The sequence below is a fragment of the Giraffa tippelskirchi genome, chromosome 1 (genome assembly GCF_054371585.1).
Source record: "Giraffa tippelskirchi isolate mGirTip1 chromosome 1, T2T-mGirTip1v1.2.pri, whole genome shotgun sequence".
NCBI lineage: Eukaryota > Metazoa > Chordata > Mammalia > Artiodactyla > Giraffidae > Giraffa > Giraffa tippelskirchi.
This window is the reverse complement of record NC_137275.1, coordinates 84,085,984-84,099,176: the sequence shown is the minus strand read 5'-3', so window position 1 is coordinate 84,099,176 and position 13,193 is coordinate 84,085,984. Positions and strand designations below refer to the sequence as shown.

Sequence of the window (13,193 nt, the reverse complement as noted above, 5' to 3'; positions counted from 1 at the left end):
GCAGCCTCAGAGCTGAGTTGGTAGAGACCTCTCAAGTCGACCCACTTCGAAAGCCCCTGCCTGGCCTGTGTGCTGGCAGCAGTGTACTGGTCCTCTTTCTGCAACTTTTAAAAAAACTTTCTGCTTAATAAGTTCAGTTCTGTGTTCAGTCTGGGCTGACTTTGTCAGCCAGGAGATTGAGATCCTGGGGCAATGCAAAACATAAATTTTAATTGCTAGTTTTCATTAAAAATAGCTTTTTAAAGACTTTTTTTGAGCTTTTTAGTTTTTTAGTGTTATACTCCAGTAGAATTTGATATGCTTTTAATGTTTCAGTGGCTTTTTAATATTAATAGAATTCTAGTAGCATAATATTTTAGAGAAACTTATTTTTCTTTTAAGTTGAGTATGCTCAGTTCTCTGAGAAAAACATACTTTTTATTTTTGTTAGTCTTTTTTTTTTTCCAAACTGCTATGTTTTTAAAACTGATACTTGAGTGATCAATAAAATAGCCTCAACTGCAAAGAGGATTCTAAGCTGATTCCTGTGTTCTATTCAGGGACTTAACTGGCTACAAAGTTTGGGTAAATAAAACCCTTCATCAGCCACATTCAATGACAGACATAATACTGTATACCTGCTACATTATAACCATGGTTAGAATGGGTAGGAAGGGAGATGATTTCTTTCAGTATTCATTAAATTAAATCTAATTAATATTTTGGAGTGCCATGCCAAACCTTCTATCTACATACTTATTTGATTATTTTTTTTTAATTCTACTTTTGGACTCTGTGGAAGAAGGCGAGGGTGGGATGATTTGAGAGAATAGCATTGAAACAGGTATATTATCATATGTGAAACAGATCACCAGTCCAGGTTCAATGCATGAGACAGGGTGCTCTGGGCTGGTGCACTGAGATGACCCTGAGGGATGGGATGGGGAGGGAGGTGGGAGGGGAGTTCAGGTTGGGGAACACATGTACACCCGTGGCTGACTCAAGTGAATGTATGGCAAAAACCACCACAATATTGTAATTAGCCTCCAATTAAAATAAAAAAAAATCTGTTTAGTGAAGAAATTAAATAAAGAAGAATGAATAAATTTGAGTAAAAAAAATGTTAGGTTTTTCACCATGTACTGATGGTCACAGCTCTTTGGCTGTTGAGTCCTCAGAGGATCAGTTCAGAAGGAACCCTAGGTCCTGATTCTTGGCTGAAAAAGTTCCTGTTCTTATCTGCAGTGACTGATTCACAATTTATGAAGAAATATTCCCAAAGTCCTATAACTCTTCCTTCCAAATTAAAGTCAGTAATCATATCTGTGGGGTGCATAGCAATGAGAAAATACACTCTTTGTAAGCTTTTCTTTCTCCCAGATAAAATCACATGTTAAAGCCTCCCACCCTGGCCTTTTAACTATAAACTTAGATAGAGAAGTGAAAAAGTTAGATAGAAATCTGGGCTTCCCAAGTGGTGCTAGTGGTAAAGAATTAGCCTACCAATGCAGGAGACCCAGGTTTGATCCCTGGGCCGGGAAGATCATCTGGAGTAGGAAATGGCTCCATTATTCTTGCTTAGAAAATCCTATGGGCAAAGAAGCCTAGCAGGCTGCAGTCCATGGGGCTGCAAAGAGTTGGACCAGACTAAACACAAGACAGAAGTCCATCTGCTTAAATAAATAAAAATAATACCTAGTTGTTAACTCTGTGGGGTGGGTAGATGCACAGTGTCAGGAAGCTAAGAATCCTGCAAGTCCTGGGTGCCATAGTGGGAGGCAGAGCTTGCCAGAGGAGGCTTTTATAGGAACTGTATTAAGAGCTCTGGTAACACTGCCTTCAGAGCTATGTTTCCCAAAATTAGACCATGACACCTACTCTCAGGGGATGCCTCCTCCCCACCTTCATCCCTTCAAAGTTTTCTGGTTGAAGAAGGTTGGAAGATGATGCAAAAAATATCATCCTTTTCACTGCACGTTGGATTAGAGACTCTAAGATGTTCACCCACAAAGGAGCCTATTTTACCTTGACGTTACTAATCTTGCCAAGAGATTTTGGCACAGAACTTCTGCAACACACACCCACATTGGATTCTTCTCTATAATAGCTCTGTGGAGCTGGCAGCCCTGCATCTACTTTGTACAGGAAGTTGGGAGATGCCTGTTAAATTTAACAATATAAGAGAGACCACTGCTTCCTGAGAGGGAAGTACATAATAACAAGTTCGTCTTGTTTTTTTTAAGGCCGTTTTGTGTGGCATATGGGATCTTAGTTCCCCAGCCAGGGATTGAACCTGTGCCCCCTGCATTGAGAATGTGGAGTCTTAACCACTGGACCCTCAGGAAAGTCCAAGGAGCTCATGTTTGTCTTGCTTCTTGGGATGATTTTGTTAGAATCTCTTTTGTTCTCATTCAACCTGGAACAGCGGGCTTCTGAACAACGATGGAAACAACTTTTAAAAGGTCGGCAGAGCTTTCATCAGCATATTTCAGTCTCGTCTGTGGGTATAAGGAAAGTGAAACATCAAGCTCAATCAGTTTTAAAAACAAACCTTATTTTTTTAGAAGAGTTTTAGATTTACAAAAAAAAAATGCAGAGGTAGTATTTTATAAAGAGTTAGTTCCCTTTATTCCACACCCAGCTTCTCATTATTAACATCTTAAGTGCGACTGTCGAACACTGGTTACAGTTAACAAACTGATGTCAATACATTGTTATTAATGAAAGTTCACATTTTATTCAGATTTCCTTAGTTTTTACCTTATGTCCTTTTTTTTTTTTTTTTTTGCCAAGATCTCATCCAGGACACCACATTACATTTAATCATCATGATTTCATTGGCTCCTCTTGTCTGTGACAGTCTCATAGACTTTGATTTTGAGGACCTTGACGGTCTTGAGGAGCTTCTCAAAGCTCTTTAGGTATTTTGTAGGATTTATCTGATGTTTTTCTTACGAATCCACTAGGGTTACAGTTTTTAAGGCAAGATCACAGCAGTAAAGTGCTATTGTCATATCAAGGGTACCTACTGTTATCAGCGTGACTTACCACTGTTGATGTTGGCCTTGGCACTTGGCTGGTGGAAGGTCTGTCATGTCTCTCCACTGTAAAGTTACCCTTCACCTCCTGCATTCCCCTCTATTCTTATTGGAAAGAAGTCACTATATAAAACCCTTACTTAAGGAATAGGGTTGTGCCATTGTGGGGAGAGTGTGTGCCATACTTTACTTTGGAGTCTACATATGTTATTTGGAATTCTTAAATATGCATATATTATCACAATATTATTTGGGGTTCTTAAATATATTTCTAAGTGTGTGACTTTGAAAACTACTTGGGTAGTAGGATAGTTACTGTTGAATTCATCATAGGTACCTACAAACTTGTTTTGATAAACACTTTATTCTAGCTAAGAGGGAAAGATAGGCTTCCCAAATTGAAGCCACCCAGCCTTGATGAGGGAATTTGTGTCACTGCCAGTGTTTGTTCTTAGTAGCATGCCAGAAGTTCCAGATGCTGCCCTCTCTTCTTTTCTGTGTCACGATTTAATCCTGTTTGTGCATTTTCTTCTGCTTCAGTTGCGTTGGTGTCATGTTTAGAGACCACAGACATGTTTGTGCATATGTTACTGTCAAGTGTGGACTCTGTTTAGAAAAAAGCTACTATGACAAAACTTACTGTTTTAACATCTTTATGTGTTTTAAGGGCGTTTCCATCAAAGACATCCTTTCATGTCTATTAATTGCTTTGACTTTAGTTATCCCCAGTAAGAGAATATAATTAGAGATTTTTCTGTGTAATCAGCTTTCAGATTACTTCATATTTGACATTTATGCACATTTTAATATGATGTCATTGTGGGGATCATTTTGCTTCTTAGTTCTTTCAAAATATTGGTGTAATTTTTAACAAATTTATTTTAGAATAGCCGTTTCACTTTTTGATAAGTATGTTATGAACTTGGTGAGAATTGGAAATTTCTTTCTAACATAGAAGTGTATATATATATATGTATATATATATTTTATATATATATTTCATTATCTTTATGTAACTATTAAAGATGAAAAAGAAAAGATTTTAAAATATTTAATATGAATATATCTTCCTGACCCAGGGATTAAACCCGCGTCTCCTGCATCTCCTGCATTGGCAGGTGGGTTCTTTACTACTAGCACCACCTGGGAAGCCTATATATACACACATACATACACATATACATGTATATGTAAAGAGGAATATTTTCTTTAGCAAAGAATGAAACAATGATGATATTTGGACTTTAAGAGAAGATTTCTCCTAAGGTAGTGAGTCACAGATGCTCTTACAACCCAGCAATTTTATTTCTAAAAAAGACTAATGCCCTATTCCTATTCATAGAAGAAAAAAATGGGTTAATAGAAATAGTTTTTCAGTTTAAAGTTTTTATCTTGTCAGCTTAAGCATTTGGCGTCAGCTTCCACATACCTGTTAAATATTAGTAGACATGAATAAGTTGTGAAAGAACATGAACAGAAAAACTCAGACAGCCAATGAGTTCAATAGCTGTCTATTAATTTTGTTGAACACATGAGTTTAGGCTGTGGTTTTACATGGCATTCATATTCTGCCTCTTCTGCCAGAAAAATTGCTCCTGGTTCCTAAGGAGCAGCAGAGTATTTCAATAGTTCATGTTTTTCCTCAATGGGCAGCATGGCTGTCAGGTGCTCCATCACTGGAGAAGTTGGAGACCCACTGCCCTGGTGAATAAGAGGCAATTAGGGAACCTCTGGGAGCTTCCTGAGACAGGAAAGCATGGGTCATCCTAAAGTTGTGTAATAATTGTCTGTATATCCTTCTGCAGGAAGAAAAGAATTGGCTTTCCCACCCACAGTTTTGGCATAAAATGTTTGTATCTCAGGCCAAGGTTGTGTGTAAGGATTATGAAGTCCCCAGTGGGTTGAGTTGTAGGTGGAAATACCAGTTCAGTGCTGGAGAACCATTCTCCACTGGGTGTGTGTCTGTGTGTGTGTGTGTGTGTGCACGTGCATGTATGTGTGCATGCAAGTGCCTGAAGTGTTCTTCCAATCTTTTTACAGGAAGGAAAAAATGAATTTATAGAGTTGCTTCTTTCCCCTAGTAACATCCTAACAGTGTGGTAGATCTTTTTTAATTTAAAAAGGGTGGGTTAGACTACTGAGAAGCTGTTAGCTTATTGTTTTATCATCAGCATTGTGTTGATACTGATTATGGTGGTGAGTAAAGCAAGATTTGTGAAAGCAGTCTTTAAACCTAGTTTGTATTCTATTTAATTTCAAGCTAATTCTTAATTTTTATCTACTTATTTTTACATCTACGTTTTAGCATAATGACTGGAAAAATTTTCATGTGCGGTCCCATTTATTCATTCAGCCAACTTGTTTTTGCACACCTATGTGCAAGGTGTTTTGTGGGGGAAACACAAGAGGAAATGACGTGTATGGGCTCCATTCTTGTGAAGGTGCATCTCTAGTGGGGGAAACAGCTGGGAAAACAACTACAAATACAATCAAAAGAGATAATTTCAGGATGTGGTGAGGTGAAGGGGGAAGAAAACAGCTAATAGAGTCAAGACTAGCAAGGGTGGGCCAAAAAAGACTTCTCTGAGGAGGTGTCATTTGAAATGAGCCCCTGGGTCATAAAATATCTCTGTAAAGGAAAAGGAAGCGATTTAATTAGCACAAGGATTGAAATGGGAAATTCTGTGGTGTGCTCAAGGAGTTAAAAACAGACGTGTCTTACTGGAGTGAATGGTGAGAAGTGAAGTTGGAGAGGTGGTAGGAAGGAGGACATGGAGATCCTCACGGATCATGAAGTATGATGTGTCTACAGAAAAGGGATTGTAGTGATAAGTTTTCACAAATTGAATATAACTGTAACCAGCATGCAGGTTGAAAAACCAACCATTTCCACTGGGGCCATTGGGAAGCATCGTTTGGGACTATAGTTCACCCCTGTTGTTGCTTGGGTGTATGGTCCAATCAGGTGTCAGGGTTTTGGTTTGATTTAAACTTGTAGTTTTCTCAGGCTGTTTCTTTTATAACAACCCAATGCCTAAATGCTTTTAGCAGCACCCAGGGTATTTTTCTGTGGGATTTTATCATGAAAGTGAAAGTGTTAGTTGCTCAGTCATGTCCGACTCTTTGTGACCCCATGGACTGTAGCCTGCCAGGCTCCTCTGTCCATGGGATTCTCGAGGCAGGAATACTAGAGTGGGTTGCCATTCCTATCTCCAGGGTATCTTCCTGACCCAGGGATTGAACCTGGGTCTCCTGCATTGCAGGCGGATTCTTTACTATCTGAGCCACCAGGGAAACCCATTATAGTGCCACATTTCCACCCCACCCCCACCAGCCTTCACCATGAACATAGACATGGAATTATTTGATAACTAGGATACATATATGTTTTCCGAAAGTCTTTTCTTTAGAAAGCGAGCATTATTCTATCAGGATTCTTTCTCAAAGTATTTGTGAATCTGCCCTTTGGGTCCAAGCTGAAATGTTTGTTTTCACTGGGAATTTATCTATGTTAACAGAGTTTATATTTTCTGTGATAATGGAATTTTTTGGGATTGTTGCTTCATTATATTTATAATCTTACATAAAACGCCTGCAGGGGCATCTAACTGAATTTAAGTTAGAAATAAAGATAATGCAGTAATTTCAAATAGTCATGTGTTCAAGATGAAGATTTTAAAGTGATGATTCCACAGTGAATTTTAATGGTTATTGTTTACAATGGCACTTATGGAACATCCGTTCAGTCACTAAATGAATATAACTAGTATGTTAGATTATGGATTTGTAATGTGAGATGAGAACTTTTAATAAGCTTTTTCTGTAATGGTTCATGCTGCAAACACAAAGTATGAGACACTACCCTAAATCATAGCAGGGTTTTTGAAATCAATAGGCTCATGTTTCAAATCAAGATGAGTTTCAAATTTTTAAAAACACAGCTAAAAAGTTAAAAGGCGGTTACATAACCAGATATTTTACATCCTTTTGGGGATATGGGATGAGATGTTTCTTTTTATAATGCGAAGAAAATTTTACTTTTGAAGGGATCAAGTATAAAATGGAATTGAAGTTACACTTTGAGAAAAACTTGTTGATTGCAAGACCCTGTTAGCATTTACCACATCACTGAAAATGCTTTTGACATTTTCTTTGGGAGACTTTTGGAGAAAAACTGGCTGATGTGTGAAATTTGGTTTCGTGTGGTCTTGTCCAAACTGGTGGTTAGTTATTTTGACCCCCTGATCTGGTGATTCCAAGAAACTTTCTGAAGACATCCCTAAAAATGCATGAATGTCTATTTCACCATTAAAGGTTCTTTCAGTAAAATCATATAAATAATTTTTTTAATGAAGTGAACCCATTCTTATGACATTTTGAAGCAGAAGCATATTATTATTTTCACTCTGTATCATTATCTTGTCTTTTATTTTTAAAAGCTCAATTTTTTCCCCCGTATCAAGACAATATGATTTAGATGGCCAATTTGGGAGAGACAAGATTCTTTTCATTCTCCTTTTCTGTAATACCGCCACCTAGAGAGAACAATTTTCAAACTATCTACTACTTAATGCATTGTTTTCATTTCCAGATAAATTTGAGTGTTTTAGCCTTGGACTTTTTTTTTTTCCTCTTGGAGATTTTGGTTGGCCTTAAAATACTATTATATTGTTTCAGCTTTACTTCATTTACTCATTACTTTGGACAACAAATCAGATAATTTTATACTAGTAGTGTTATCTAGCAATATGTTTTGCTTACTGAAACATTTAAAAGTGTTAACTCACAAAAAAGTTTTAAATATAAATGCATACTAAATTAAATATTGAAAATACATGCTTGTATAAATAAAGACCATTGTGCTGTTGACTTATCCTTGTAGTGGCATCAAGTAAAGTAACAATAAATGAGTCATTCATTGTTTTAAATCTTCCATCTTACATGACAAACTTAATACATTCTGGGTAGTTCTTGAGAGGTAAACCAGTTATAGGAAAGGGGTGGAGAAGTCTAGAAGCTGAACTTACTGTGGTGATCCGTGAAAGTGTTGGTTGCTCAGTCATGTTTGACTCTTTGTGACCCCATGGACTGTAGCCCTCCAGGCTCCGCTGTCCATGGGATTCTCCAGGCAAGAATACTGGAGTGGGTTGCCATTCCCTTCTCCAGGGTACTTCATGAGATTTGAGTTTATTAGCTCATACGCTTGAAAAGTGCTTCAGCCACAGCTGCATCCAATGAACAGACCACATCATAAGGGATCCAGCCATTGCTTGGCTCCATTTTTTCTTGGGTTGATTCCATTCTCCATCAGGCTATCCCCATATGGTTTCAAGATGGCCACCAGCAGCTCCTGGCATCTTTCCTGCTAGTTTAAAAACCCAAGCAAATGAGAGTTTCTCTTGCCAAATGCTTGAGTAGAAGTCCCAGTATTGAGTCTCCCCGAACTAGCTTTGATCACTTGCTATTTTCAAACCAATCATTGTGGTAAGATAGGTGGAATGCTGTGATTACCACTGTTGGATCATGTCCCTCCTATCTCACCCCGTGTGTTGCCTCAACGAAGAGCAGGATGATGTAACTAGAAGAGAAGAAACAGACTCTAAGCAGGAAGAAAAGTCCCTGGCTGTCTGATCTGATGATCAATAAAGTCTAGTTCCTATCAAACCTTTCGCTGGATGCCGTGTGACTTAGCATATAACTGTATGTGGACTTCTTTTTCCACCATTCCTTCATTGCATTGGTTTTGTTAAGATGAAAAACAAACTTCTACTGTTTTAAAATTTCCTTTCAGCACTAAGCATGGTCCTGAATAACTGACCCCAAATCCTTCACTGATTATCAGTCTCTGAAGTATAATAGAGTTAAGTAGGAAATGTTGAAATCATTGTTTAGTTTTGGTTTTTGGTATGTGTTTGAGAGAAATCACTTAACTCCCTAAGTGGGGAGATTATTATTTTTTGCCACAAGGATGTGGAAGAATTTTCCCTACAAATATATTTAATATTGTAAAAAGCAACAGATTTGGACTGAGCATAGTAACCTGAGGTTCATATGATTTCTGAGAGGGTATGGAGGGCCTTTTGGGTATCTGTGAACCCTCTAAAAATCCTACCAAATTTTTATGTGTGTGCACATCTGTACCTGTGTGCAACTTCCTTGAGAGAGCATCCATAGCTTTCAGTCGATCCTTAAAGGGGGATCCCTAACCCACAGAAAGTTCAGGACCCGGGAATGAAAATATCTTATACTGACTGATAGTTGCTGACTTTACCGAGGTTAAGCAGCTTCTTGTGTAGGGGAGAAGTTAAAGGAATAATGCAACTTTGGAGACACTAAAGGACTTCAGGCTTTAGGATAGACTGTTCACTTGTGTTAATAAGTTCAGTCTGTACAAGGTTCAAGTGAAATATACTATGGATGAACCTGTAATAAAATGGGCTTCCTCAGTGCTGCAGTGCCATGGTTAATGACAGGGAACGTGCTGCCAGCTGATTTTGGCTCAGGGCTCTGGAGCAGGTACAGGCCACCTCTCCTCGTTAGGAAGTAAAGGGAAAGTGATAAAATGCATTACTTTGCTCTCATAGGGCTTCCCTGATGGCTCAGATGGTAAAGAATCCACCTGCAATGTGGGAGACCCAGGTTCCATCCCTGGATTGGGAAGATCCCCTGGAGGAGGGCATTGAAACCCACTCCAGTATTCTCGCCTGGAGAATCCCATGTGCAGAGGAGCCTGGTGGGTGTAGTCCATGGGGTCACAGAGAGTCAGACACAACTGAAGGCACTTAGCACACACGCTCTCACAAGCTGTTTATGACAACAGATTAATAAAAGCGTGAGAAGCATCCTTTGCCGGGGTGAGGAGGGAGGCCTGGGTGGCAGTTAACATCAGAGATGAATCCCCTCGGCATTTCTTTGTGAGAAAGAGGGAGGAAGGTTGAGCCTGAAGTTTCATTTAACCCAGTCAGGGCTGCTGTTACGCTTGTGCATTTGGTTTTTCCCTCCAAACTCAAGTTGGCCCAGTGAGTCTAAGCTTCAGCCTTGTGTCTGTGGGGCTACCTGGAGCCAGGTGCGAACCTTCCTCGTTCACGCACGGGGCATTCTGTGTTCACATCGCTGACATCAGTCTTGTCAGTTTTGAATGACTACGTAAACATCAGATATTGAGGGTCTGGTGAAAGGATTCAGTCTCTCATATTTCATGAAGGAAAAAAGTTCTCCCAGACAGTCCAGTGGATTTGTGTGAAGGAATTCCCTGTGACAATGTAGTGCCGTGTGGGTTGGTTTGTTTTCCTCAACTCTTGAGGCCATTTGGTTTTCATGTCTCCCTCTGTCCCCACCCTGACCCTGTGAGTCCTGGTGTCAGTGACTTGACAGCAAGCATGCACAGAGCCTTTTGCTAATTAATGGCTTAAAACTCTTTTGGCGATGACCTATAGTGTAATATAATGTATATTTTACATCATGACCCAGTATATACCTGTATAAATGTGCATATTATTATCGTTGTTCCGTCACTAAGTCGTGTCCGACTCTTTGTTACTTCATGGACTGTAGCATGCCAAGCTCCCCTGTACTCCACTGTCTCCTAGAGTTTGCTCAGTTTCATGTCCATGGAGTCAGTGATGCTATCTAACCATCTCATCCTCTGCTGGCTCCTTCTTCTCTTGCCCTCAATGTTTCCCAGCATCAGGGTCTTTTCCAGTGAGTTGGCTCTTCGCATCAGGTGGCCAAAGTATTGGAGCTTTGGCAGCAGTCCTTCCAATAAATATTCAGAGTTGATAAATGTATGTGTAGATATATCGAAAAAGGTTTCAGAAAGCAATATTTACTCTTATACACTGTGTTCTAATACTATATTTTCTGTGCCATGGAGGGAAGTACTGTTGATCTCCTCTCATTGATTCAGTTTCATGACTTGCTAATAATAGTTTGCTACCTGTACTTGGAAAGCTCCCTTTCCCAGGGAGGTGCTACGGTGTATTGGCTTATATCACTGGGGTGATGGGGGCTCAGGGCACCGCCGAGCAGTTGAGTCTCTATGTGGCACAGCAGAACCAAGTTGTGTATTGGCAGTAGCACTTGTGATCTCTTAGAGGCAGTAGGTATAGCAGTTAAGTGAGAATGTTCCAGTTAGAGTGTTCCGTTCATTCTTGGCTTTATGACATTACCATTTGTCTTTGTTGTTGGGTAAGTTTCTTAACCTGAGTTGGTTTCTGTATATTTAAAAGAGAGATAATAAGAAAAAATTTAGCATAAGCACGTAGTGATGTTTAACAAATGTTTGCTGTGAATGTTGTCAGTATTATAGCTCAGTATTTACATGGACCCTTAGTTGGCTTGCATTTTCCTTCTGCCCTTTGGAATAATTTATATTGAGCCCATTTAGAGTATGTGGCTTAGGTGTAGGGATAAACCCTATGTTCCAAAGTGTGGGTTATAAGCCATGAAGTTAAGTGGAAACAATATATTGCAACCATTTACACCTTGAATGAGTCAGGGCTGCTTTCAATTACAAGTAACAGAAACCCCAATCATACTGGCTTCAGTGAAAACAGGAAATTATCGATTCACATAATGGAAAAGTCTAGGTGTATTGCTTTCAATGTTGGCCATATCCAGCTGCTGTGACAATGTCAGCGATGTCTTTCTCACCATCTCTTGCTCTGCCTTTCCCCGTTGGCTTCATTTACAGGCACGCCTGCCCCAAGCAGTGGCAGAAACAGCCACCAGCTGCTCTGGTTTTATATATCTTAGTAGCAAAAAGAGAAAGTCTCGTGTTTTTGACTTAGTGCTACTTGATGGGCCTTGACTTGGATTGTTACTGCAAACACAAGTCCATGAGCCCGAAGCACAGTGAGGCCAAACGATACTAAAACATCAGAGTTTGGAACAGAGAAAGGTTTATTACAGGGCCATGCAAGATGAGTGGCTCATGCCTTCAGAACCCCAAACTCCCAGAAAGCTTTCAGCAAAGCCCTTTTACAGGAAAGGTGAGGGAGGGGCATGGTGAGTTGTTGCAGACTTCTTGGTGTCAGATCGTTTGTTCTTAAAATCGAGTCATGATCAAGTAACGATGCTCCTGTAACTCTCTACCAAATGTATGTTACTGTCTGTCCTGACAAAGCAGGGCAAGACACCAAGAGACAGCTTTACCCTACAAGGTCCTAATCTGGACTAAGGGGAGATAGATCTCAGTTGGCAGCTCCCTCAGATCCCTAGACCCTGCCCCAGTTGTTATCACTCAGGGAGCCAGGCACCCAGGACTCCACTCCTCAGGTCTTCCAAACATCGGGACCAGGTCCCTCAGACTGCGACCTAGGCAGATGGCTGCTACTGCTAAGTTGCAGAAACAGGGATGGGGGAGACGTTCACTGCCGCCTCAAGGTCCAGGCCCAATCAGTGGGTGACCCTGGCAAGGGCTTTGGGGCCCTATGGGACCCAGTCCCCCATCCTGTTCCCTGGGCACCCTGTTCACCCACTGGCCTAAGGCCGGGTGAGCTGGAGAGCCTTGGCAGAATGCCAGGATTCACCTCTTACCTCACTCCTCCCCTGATGACCACCACCCCACCAACCAATGGCTGAATTGCCTCACTAATGGTCCTCTCATTGATAGTTAGTTGCTTATGGGTGGGGCCCACTGTGGCACTGCCCAATGGCAGAGCAGGACCACTAATGGTCACTCATAGACAGTTGGTAGCTTGTGGGTGGGGCCCATTGTGATGCCGACCAATGGTTGAGCAGGACTCATTGCCTAGTAACAGTGCAAAGTAATGATGCACAGCAGTGGCTGCATGCTAAACTCGCCTTGCTCTATTACAGGATGGACTCTGGTCACCCCTCTGACTTCTGACACCTCAGTCACTGGGTCAAGGTGGGCAGTGGTACCTGCCTGCCCCACTCAAACCACACAGGAATAACAGGGCAGGGCTGCTGTGTGGGGAAATCACAACAGGTGTGCACTCTGCACCTCTACCATTCCTTTCTGGAATGTAGGACTTTTTGCAGAAGATATTGTCTTTGACTAATCCAGCTGAGAGTAGTGTTATCACTTACTTCTCATTCCAAACTACATTTTATTTCCATTCATTACAGTACAGCTATGTAGGAAGATGAGCCATGCCTTCTTTTTTGATTACTGCAAAAAAAAAAGAAAGTCTTTGCCAGCCATCCCATCAT

At 40.5% G+C, this 13,193-nt stretch overlaps 1 protein-coding gene and 1 long non-coding RNA gene across 8 annotated transcripts in view; one reads left to right on the top strand and one right to left on the bottom strand.

Moving 5' to 3' along the window:
- Positions 1-13,193, top strand: part of TSPAN5 (tetraspanin 5) — a 179,680-nt gene that overhangs the window by 99,308 nt on the left and 67,179 nt on the right. Inside the window, exon 1 of one of the 7 annotated variants that reach the window (XM_081596363.1) lies at positions 11,131-11,204. The exons of 3 other annotated variants lie outside the window; for them this stretch is intronic. The gene's annotated coding sequence lies outside the window, so the exon portion shown is untranslated. Of the gene's footprint in view, positions 1-11,130; positions 11,205-12,807; positions 12,970-13,193 lie in introns of those variants that run through there. 3 more of the 7 variants (XM_081596374.1, XM_081596354.1, XM_081596383.1) reach the window with 3 other exon arrangements.
- Positions 2,189-12,613, bottom strand: LOC145547261 (uncharacterized). Its single transcript, XR_014083680.1, has 4 exons — positions 12,555-12,613; positions 10,495-11,230; positions 8,045-8,595; positions 2,189-2,477 (listed from the first exon to the last, which is right to left on the bottom strand). It is a non-coding gene; the product is annotated as an uncharacterized LOC145547261 (long non-coding RNA).